Source organism: Lycium ferocissimum, chromosome 1, assembly GCF_029784015.1.
Source record: "Lycium ferocissimum isolate CSIRO_LF1 chromosome 1, AGI_CSIRO_Lferr_CH_V1, whole genome shotgun sequence".
Lineage (NCBI taxonomy): Eukaryota > Viridiplantae > Streptophyta > Magnoliopsida > Solanales > Solanaceae > Lycium > Lycium ferocissimum.
This window is the reverse complement of record NC_081342.1, coordinates 60,392,672-60,401,866: the sequence shown is the minus strand read 5'-3', so window position 1 is coordinate 60,401,866 and position 9,195 is coordinate 60,392,672. Positions and strand designations below refer to the sequence as shown.

General features: G+C 34.4%; 1 pseudogene; it reads left to right on the top strand.

The window, feature by feature from the left end:
• The first annotated feature begins 405 nt into the window (after window positions 1–405).
• Window positions 406–5,723, top strand: LOC132030322 (polygalacturonase-like; annotated as a pseudogene).
• The last annotated feature ends 3,472 nt before the right edge of the window (window positions 5,724–9,195 follow it).

Here is a 9,195-nt window from a genome sequence, read left to right as displayed (position 1 = left end):
TTTGCAGTCTTAAACATATCAAAAATTTTGTGTTGTTATAAGACCGTTAAAACTTATGGTCTTAAACATGTTTGCCATTACATTTTCTGTGTAACTGTAAAAACTTCTCACTAAAGGTAAAAATGAGAAATGCAAAAATAAATTATTAGCAAATATAAAAATCTATCATTCTTTCTATATTGAATTCATAAGGAAATAGTGTCAAAAATCTAGAACAAAGTATCTTACAATGTCGGTGTATAAGCAAGTTAAACTCATTCACAAGTTTGATTCTGTTTGTTAGTTGTTACAACATGTCCATAGATAAACAACAGCAACATTGACCCAATTGCGGCTTAATTTGCTCTTTGCTTTCCCTATAAATACCCTTCCCAACTTTTCCACCCCATCACTTCATCCAATAACATTGCCTCTCACCATCTCTCTAGACCTCACTATCAAATAAACAATATTGTTATCACCAAAATGAGTTTTTTGTCTCTCCTCCCACTTCTTTTCATTATCTTCTTCTTTATAATTAAGTTATCACTAGCTGCCAATACAATGTACAATGTCCAAAAATATGGAGCCGAATCCAATGGCAAAACAGATTCATCCAAGGCCTTTTTAAGTGCATGGGCTGCAGCCTGTGCTTCTACTAGCCTGGCCACTATATACGTGCCACCGGGTAAATATTTGGTTCGTAGCGCGTATTTTTATGGCCAAACATGCAAGAGTAAGGCTATTACTATACGTATTGATGGCACACTCTTAGCTCCTTCCGATTATAATGTCAATGGGAATGCGGGAAACTGGATTAAATTTGAGAGAGTTAGTGGAGTTTCCATCTATGGTGGAACACTAGATGGACAAGGCTCTTCTCTGTGGGCTTGCAAAAACTCAGGCAAGAGTTGCCCTAAAGGATCTACGGTATGTTTCTTGGACATTTTGAAATGGATAACTTTACCTTCTATAGACTTATAGTGTGAAGAAACAGTATCATGGTCACTTACACGTGTCTAGTAATCTAGAAAATAAGGCAGGTTTACCTGTCATATAGTGGCGGAGCGACATGCAATGAACACTACTAAAAAATCTCTATTTTCCCACCGATTTTCCACTGAAAACTGTTCAGTGGCTATTTCCCATTGAATGTCGATTGGAAAAATCTAAATAATAGTGTTTTCACATGGAAAAATTAGAAAGTTTTCCCGCGTTTCAATAGGAAATCCCACCATGCGTTTTCTCAGTGAGCTAAGTTGGTGGGAATGAGGTGGGAAAATCATGTTTTATAACACAAATTTTCCACTGAATATCGGTGAGAAAAACCTCTATTTCTAGTAGTGAAAGATGATTCAATTGAATCCTTTTCTTAGAAAGTTATACTGCGTAAATGGGGTTAACATAAAATTTTCTTTTAGCTACATAAAGTTTTGAATCTCTGGCATAAGAGAAACTCACATTCAAATATGAGGTCTGATATTTATGTATTTGCTTGAATCCTCATATCGTAATTATTCTTCTCTCCATCTTTGGTGCTAGAATAGATGAAAAGTATATTAGTAGTGTAAAATTCTTTACACTATCAATGCATTTAAGAAATTACTTTACTACTACTATATACATAAATAAACGCTGATATGGACTTTTTGGTTGTCCTCACAGGGTTAAATATTAAATCCTTTTGTTTGGAAATTATTACTACTTGGCATGTGGAGATATCAACATATGATATGATGCTTATTTTTTTAAGCTTTTGTCAACAAATATCACATGATAACTTTTGTGAGTTCTTTTGATTAGTTTAATTTTAACCCGTTTTAAAATGATATCTCTTCCCTAATTTAGCAACTTCTTAATTTCAACATCTCATATGACTCTCCTTTTTTTTTAATATGACATATTTAAGTCATAAGATTAAAATGCATTTTAGTACATTCTCCATATTTTTAGTTTAAGAATTAATTAAACTTCTGTACCAAGTAGCTAAGACAACCAAATGAAAAAGGAAGTAAATTTAAAAGTGTCATCACGACATCACATCATAATTTTTATTCCATTTGCAATGATTGTGGTCATAAGCGTCAAATATATTTTTGCATAAAAAGTAATATTAATATTAGAAACTACGTAATAAATATGATACTAAGTTCGAATTTCCTCGAATACATAGTTTTCCATATATGGGAAATTGAGTTGGATTATAGTTGATGAGCTATGTAGTTCATATCTAACAACATTAACTTACTTTTTGTAATTATATGCGCACAATTTATAAAAATGTGTCAAATGTTTCCAATTAATAATCTTCGCCTTGTTATAATTATTTGTATGCTGTAAATCATTTTAGTTTGTAGAATATCGAATCACGTGTATGGGCCTTTATTATTTGTTAATTCCCTTCCAAACTTGCTTCTTCATAAAAAGATCATTTTTTTTAAAAAAAGATTATCCAATATTATGTGACCCAAAACTTTGATTCTTCTGAGAACTTATCGACAATACATGATTAACGTGCTACTGCCATAAATTAATTATGCAATAGAAAAATGTGAAAAAATTATACCATAACTGAATTTAAGACTTTTAAGTTTTGAGTAAGCCCGGGCTGCTTAAACTAGTTACTGAAATAAACTGAAATCTTAATTTTTAAACAAGCCTTCACGTTAGCCACTTTTCAACTGACGAGATCTTTAACAGGCTTAAAAATTTGATAGGACCCCTGTCCACTCAACCAATAATTATTTTGGTTGAAACATGAATTATCCTTTTCTTGTTCTTCTACATCTCCGTTTTCTTCCACTAATCAAGGCGAGACGAATATAAGAATAATTGAGTTACCAGAACATTTTGCAATTCTCAATTCTGAAACCAACATTCAATCAATCATCCTACTTCATGACTATATACTCTTCATAATTCTTCTTACTTTACAAAACTATATCTGGTGCAGGCATTGGCTTTTTACAACTCAAACAACATTGTTATAAGCGGATTGACTTCACAAAACAGCCAAATGTTCCACATTTTGTTAGACGGGTGCCATAACGCCAAGTTACAAGGAGTGAAAGTTTCAGCTCCAGTAAACAGCCCCAACACCGATGGCATTCATTTACAGTCATCTTCCAGCATTACCATATTGAATTCCCACATTGGCACGGGCGATGATTGTGTGTCAATTGGCCCTGGCAACAACAACTTGTGGATCGAAAACATCGCCTGCGGCCCTGGCCACGGAATAAGGTTAGAGAAATAAAATTAAATAAAACCTACATTTGGTAACATGGCAAGAGCTAACTAAGAATAAATAAACAATCACGTCTAGATCTGAAATCACACTTATTATTACTTGACTTATGTACTATACTAATTAATAATAAGTTATATTATTATGAATTGAGGCTATAGAATATGTTAACTTATTACTATTATCTTGAGTTTAATTTTTAGGGATAAGGCTTCATTACCCCCAAACTATGATCGAAGTTCTCACGACACACCTTTTCTTTTCGGGAGTCCTATTACCTTCTGAATTTTTTAAAACGGAATAGTTACCATCTTGAAACTGTATATCTAAACTGTAATGGGAGAGTGACATACACTCTCCTTGCCACATGTATATATATATATATATATATATATATATATATATATATTTTAATTCATTTTGTTATTTGCTCTTTTTTCTTATTCCTTTCTTTCTTCTTCTCTTTTTTCAACATTTCCTCCAAGCCAACAATGGTTGCCTCCCTTTTGTACTTTTTCATTTTTCTCTTTTCTTTTCTTTTCCTTTATTTTTCTTCTTCATTATGATCAACCATGGAAACATTGCTGTAAGCCCATGTTATTTGAAGCTCGTCGGAAAAATTGAGAACAATATTTTATGGATTTACAAAATTGGGGCTTCTTTCAAGACTTAATATTTTCTTGTTTGCATTTGAATGGAGGTCTGTCAAGGGATGGAGATTTTCATTGTCATTATTTTTTGCTTGCTATTCCGGTGACAAATTTTTTCCCAATCTCATATTTGCCATGGCCGGAATTTGAAATTTCTCCAAACTTTTCTATTTCTTGGTTGTGTTTCGTTAGAGGGGTAATAATGGATGGAGATTCTCATTCTCCTTCTCAATCTGATCTTAGATTTTATTTTTCTTGTTTGGAGTTCTTCGATCACTTCTCCGGCGTTAGCATAGCTTTTGGAAAAACAAAGTAAAAAAAGGAAAAAAAACACTAAGCTATAATGATAATTAATTAGGTGTAATTAAATGTGAATATATAATTACCCAACTTAAAAATGACCATGTGAATAAGTTAATCTGATTTTAACTTATTTGTTGACTCTCACATGCCTTCAAGATAGTGAGCGCACTGTCCTTGCCACCTCAGCACCTAAGGGTATGTTTATTCCGTTTTTAAAAAGTTCGGGGGGGGGGGGGTGGGGTGAGGGAAGTAATAAGACCTCGAAGGAAAGGTGTGTCGTGGCAACTTCGATCATAGGTTGGGGTAATGATGCCCTATCCTTTAAGTTTTATATACTGATGGTATAAAAATTATATAAGTAACCAGATCATATATAAGGTAGTTACAGGTAAATTTATTCGATAAGACATTTCTTGGTAACCTCATAATTGTGGCAACTTACCTACTATCAGTGGTCTATGTAGCTAAATATATTTGTGAAAATCCACCAAAATTTCTAACAAATATTAGATTTGAACCTATAAATTTGAAAGTACAATGAACTTTAGAAGGTCAAAACGGTCAAGTTTAAATCCTGGACCTTACTATCACAAGAGAACTTACATCATATTATTTTCGTGCAGCATTGGTAGTTTAGGTTGGGATTTGCAAGAGCCTGGAGTTCAAAACGTGACAGTTAAAACTGCTACATTTACTGGGACAGAGAATGGTCTTAGGGTGAAAACTTGGGCAAGGCGTAGCAATGGATTTGTTAAGGATGTTCTTTTTCAACACGCTGTAATGAACAATGTCCAAAATCCAATTATCATCAACCAAAATTACTGTCCGAGTCATGAAAATTGCCCTGAACAGGTATATTTTAAAGTCAAATTATCGAAATTCATTTTTTCTCATTCAATTAATATTGGATATTGATATCTGATCACCCGTATTCTTCATTTTTCCAAAACTATTATTCAGGGTTCAAGTGTTAAGATTAGTGGCATAACGTATCAAGATATACATGGAACTTCGGCAACAGAAGTTGCAGTCAAATTTGATTGTAGCAAAAAATACCCATGCAGTGGTATAAAAATGCAAGATGTGAATCTTACTTACAAACATCATTCAGCTGAAGCTTCTTGTGTTAATCTTTGGAGGAAGAGCTTCTGGTCTTCAAAAACCTAATAGTTGCTTATAAGTTATGAGCAAAAACAGAACAAAGAACTTCCTACATGTATTGATTTTTTTGCTTTCAGACGAGAAAAAAGATAGAATTAATTTGATCTGAAAATGATTAGATCTTGCTTGAGCCTGTGGCTGCAAATTGTTAGCCTTATTGGACCAGTGCCTGGCCTTGCGAGCTTCACTATATTATCCTATGCTTGCGTTTAGAATAAATAAATTGTTTCTTACATAATAACGCATGAGTAAATAATTTAAGTTATGACTTGAGTTTTGATAACATCTTAAGCATGTGATGTAGGTTGACGAGAGACATTAAGGATTTAGTTAAAGGTGATATTAACTCTTCAATGAAAAGATCAAAAAAGGAAAGGCTTGACATAGACTCCCTTCTTGTCTCTCTTTGTCAATTTGCGCTCACACGGTCCTATTTATTATCCCTTATATTGACTTTATTTTTTAATGGAAAAGAGCCAAAAATGGCCCTTACATATTGAAAATGACTCATAAATGCTCTTCGTTAACCTTTGGATCCAAAAATACCCTTAACGTTTGTTTTTGGGCTCAAATCTACCCCTGAAACTAACAAACCATCCATGACAAAATCTGAGACTTTAAATTGCCACATGGCGTCATTTAAATATGCCACGTGTAAGTTTTGTAATATTAATTAAACCCGCCCATTTAAATAAAAATACCCCGCCGCCTGACCCATATAATCCACCCATCAAATTATAATAACCCACCCAAGAAGATCCAATGAACATGGTTGCATACTAGTATCCTATGGACATGGGCGCATACTAGTACATTGCACCACGTCTTTCTACTGCGATGAAAGCGCTAATTAAGATATTACACATGCGCCTAGGCCATATGAGTGAAAAAACATGCATATCCTGAGCAAGAGAGGTCTTCTTTGTGTCATGTCATTGGTAATTTAGAGTTTTCTGAACATTGTATTTTTTAGAAACAAGAAAAAGGTTAGTTTCTCTACTACAACTCATCAAACTTAAGGCATTCTTGATTATATACATTCTAACCTCTAGGGGCCTTCTCATATGGAAGAGAAGGAAGATGTCATTATATGTACTATTGTTGATAATTATTCTCGCAAAGTTTGGTTTTTTTTTTGTTAAACACAAAAATGAAGTTCTCCCCCACTTTTAAGAATTGGAAGATCCTTGTTGAGAACCAAACTAAGAGAAAAATCACGAAGCTCAAGATTGATAATGGTTTGGAATTTTGTGAAGGTGATTTTAATGATTCTGCGCAAATCACGGAATTTCTAGACCTCACATTCTTATAGGTAAACTTAAACAAAATGGTGTTCCTCAACATATGAACATGACTCTTCTTGAGAGAGCTAGATATATGCTCTCCAATGTTGAGTTGGGACGTGAATTTTTGGGCCTATTAAGATTCATAGTCATATTTATCCTTGTTTGTACTGTAAGCTTTTGGTGTGGTACACCTTATTAGTTAGTTAGCTGAGAGTCTGTTAGTTTGTTATTTAGACAGGCTGTTGCCAGCTGTCAAGATAGTCGGTTAGTTCTTAAGCTAGTTAGATATTTTCCATTTCTGATGTATATAAACACGGATCCACTGCTAATGATAACTTGAGCTTTCATTTCTCAAATTCCTAAATATCTACTACTCCAATTTCTCTGTCTCGAGCTCTTATGGTGAAACAAACATTGAAGCTCATACTTGTTTTCACCTATTCCGCTTAGTTTTGATATGGTATCAGAGCGATTCTGCTTTGTTTTTCTACAGATTTAGGTCACAAATTGTTCTAATTCGATATAATTTTGCAATTACTTGCACTCGAAAGTTTTTTCTCTTCTCAAATCTGCAGATTTAAGTGTTCATCCGTGATTCGAGTTTGTTACTCGTTTCAATTCCAAAATTAATCATTGTCAATCGATTATACCATGGTTGTGACTACTGAGGAAGATTAATCTAACATCGATTCAAGTAGCCCGATGTACATGCATCATTCAGATAACCCAGGTGCAACACTCATACCCGTTCCATTCAACGAAATTGGGTACAGATCTTGGAGGAGAGGTGTATTGCGATCTCTATCAGCGAAGAACAAGCTTGGATTCATGAATGGCGAGTGCAAAATGCCAGATCCGAAGACTCCAAATATCGCTTGTGGGAGAGATGTGACGATATGGTCACATCGTTTATTATAAATTCTTTGGGGAAAGAGATTGCAGACAGTGTGGAGTATATGAGCGATACTGTTGAGTTATGGAATGAGCTAGAAGATCGCTATGATCAAACCAATGGTGCAAAATTGTACCAAATTCAGAAGGAGATCAGTGACTTAGCTTAAGGTACTTTGGATATTACTAGCTATTACACTAGAATGAATAAACTGTGGGAGGAATTAAACAACTTAAACACTAAAACTCAATGTAGTTGTGACTGTACATGTGATGCTAAAAAAAACTTGCACAAAGCTGAACAAGATATGAGGTTAATCCAATTCTTAATGGGATTGAATGAAATTTACATTACTGTTAGGGGAAACATCCTAATGATGAATCCCCTACCATCTGTGGCACAAGCATTCTCACTATTAGTAGAGGATGAAAGACAAAGGGAGATCAAACCTGGTAATCATTTAGGAGCTAGTTCATATGCTTTGAGGGCTACTACACCTAGCTTTTCAGCTTTGAGTGCCAGTACTTATGGAAGTAACAATAGGGGGAATGGAAACAACTTTAGGACCAACTATTCCCCTCAAATGAATAACAACAATCGACCTAGGCCCATATGTGAGTGGTGTAAAAGGTTAGGACACACCAAAGATAGGTGTTAGAAGCTACATGGATATCTATCTCAGAATTCACAACCTCAAAACATTCATAACAATCATAGTTCTCATCAGAACAATCATGGTTCTCACAACAACCAAGGGTTTAGGTACTACAATAAAGGAAATCATCCTGATTGGAAAGGAAAGAGGATAGCAGCCAATGCACACGGCACCAGTTCTGATGTATTCTTTACAAAGGGAGATGGTATGGATTTTAAGGAAGATAAGCAGAACATGACCATCATTAAGGAGCAATATGGGAAGTTGAGGACTTTTCTGCAATAATACCATGCTGGAAACACAAGGGAATCTCAAGCAACAACACCATCAATGGAGCTGTGAACTTTGCAGGTATTGTGGTCTGATCAAGCAAAATTCTTTCTTTTGATTTTGGTAAACTCTCATGTAAATGTTTGAAATCTGGTAGTGACTCTTGGATCATAGACTCATGAGCTTTGAAACTACATGACCTTTAAAAGATCTCATTTATCTAACATTAGATACTTACCCTATTCTGTCCTTGTTAGTCTTCCTAATGGATATAGAGTAAAAGTGACCGAGATTGGGAATGTGGCACTAACTTCTAAGATTGTTTTATGCAAAGTTCTTTATGTCCCTTCTTTTAAGTACAACTTTATCTCTGTTCATTATTTAAACTTAAATCTCAAGGCCATTACTTCTTTCACTGGAAATTCTTGTCTTCTGCAGGTCCCTTCAATAAAGTGGAGGATGGTTTGTACCTTCTGTGTCCTCATTGTTTGAGAAACTCAACCACTCAAGCACAAAATCCAAGTTTATGTTCTAGTATTTCTGATTCTGTTTTTCATTCCAGTCCTGTAGTGCAAGTAACATTGGTTCTTCTACTCTTGTATCCAATAAAGTGCACTATAATATTTCTGATGCTGTAACAGTTCCTTCTGTAAATAGAGTGCACACTTCTGATCATGTAACTGTCCCCTTTGTAAATAAAGTTCATTCTTCTATTAATAATTCTTGTGTGTCTCATGATAATGATGTGTTTC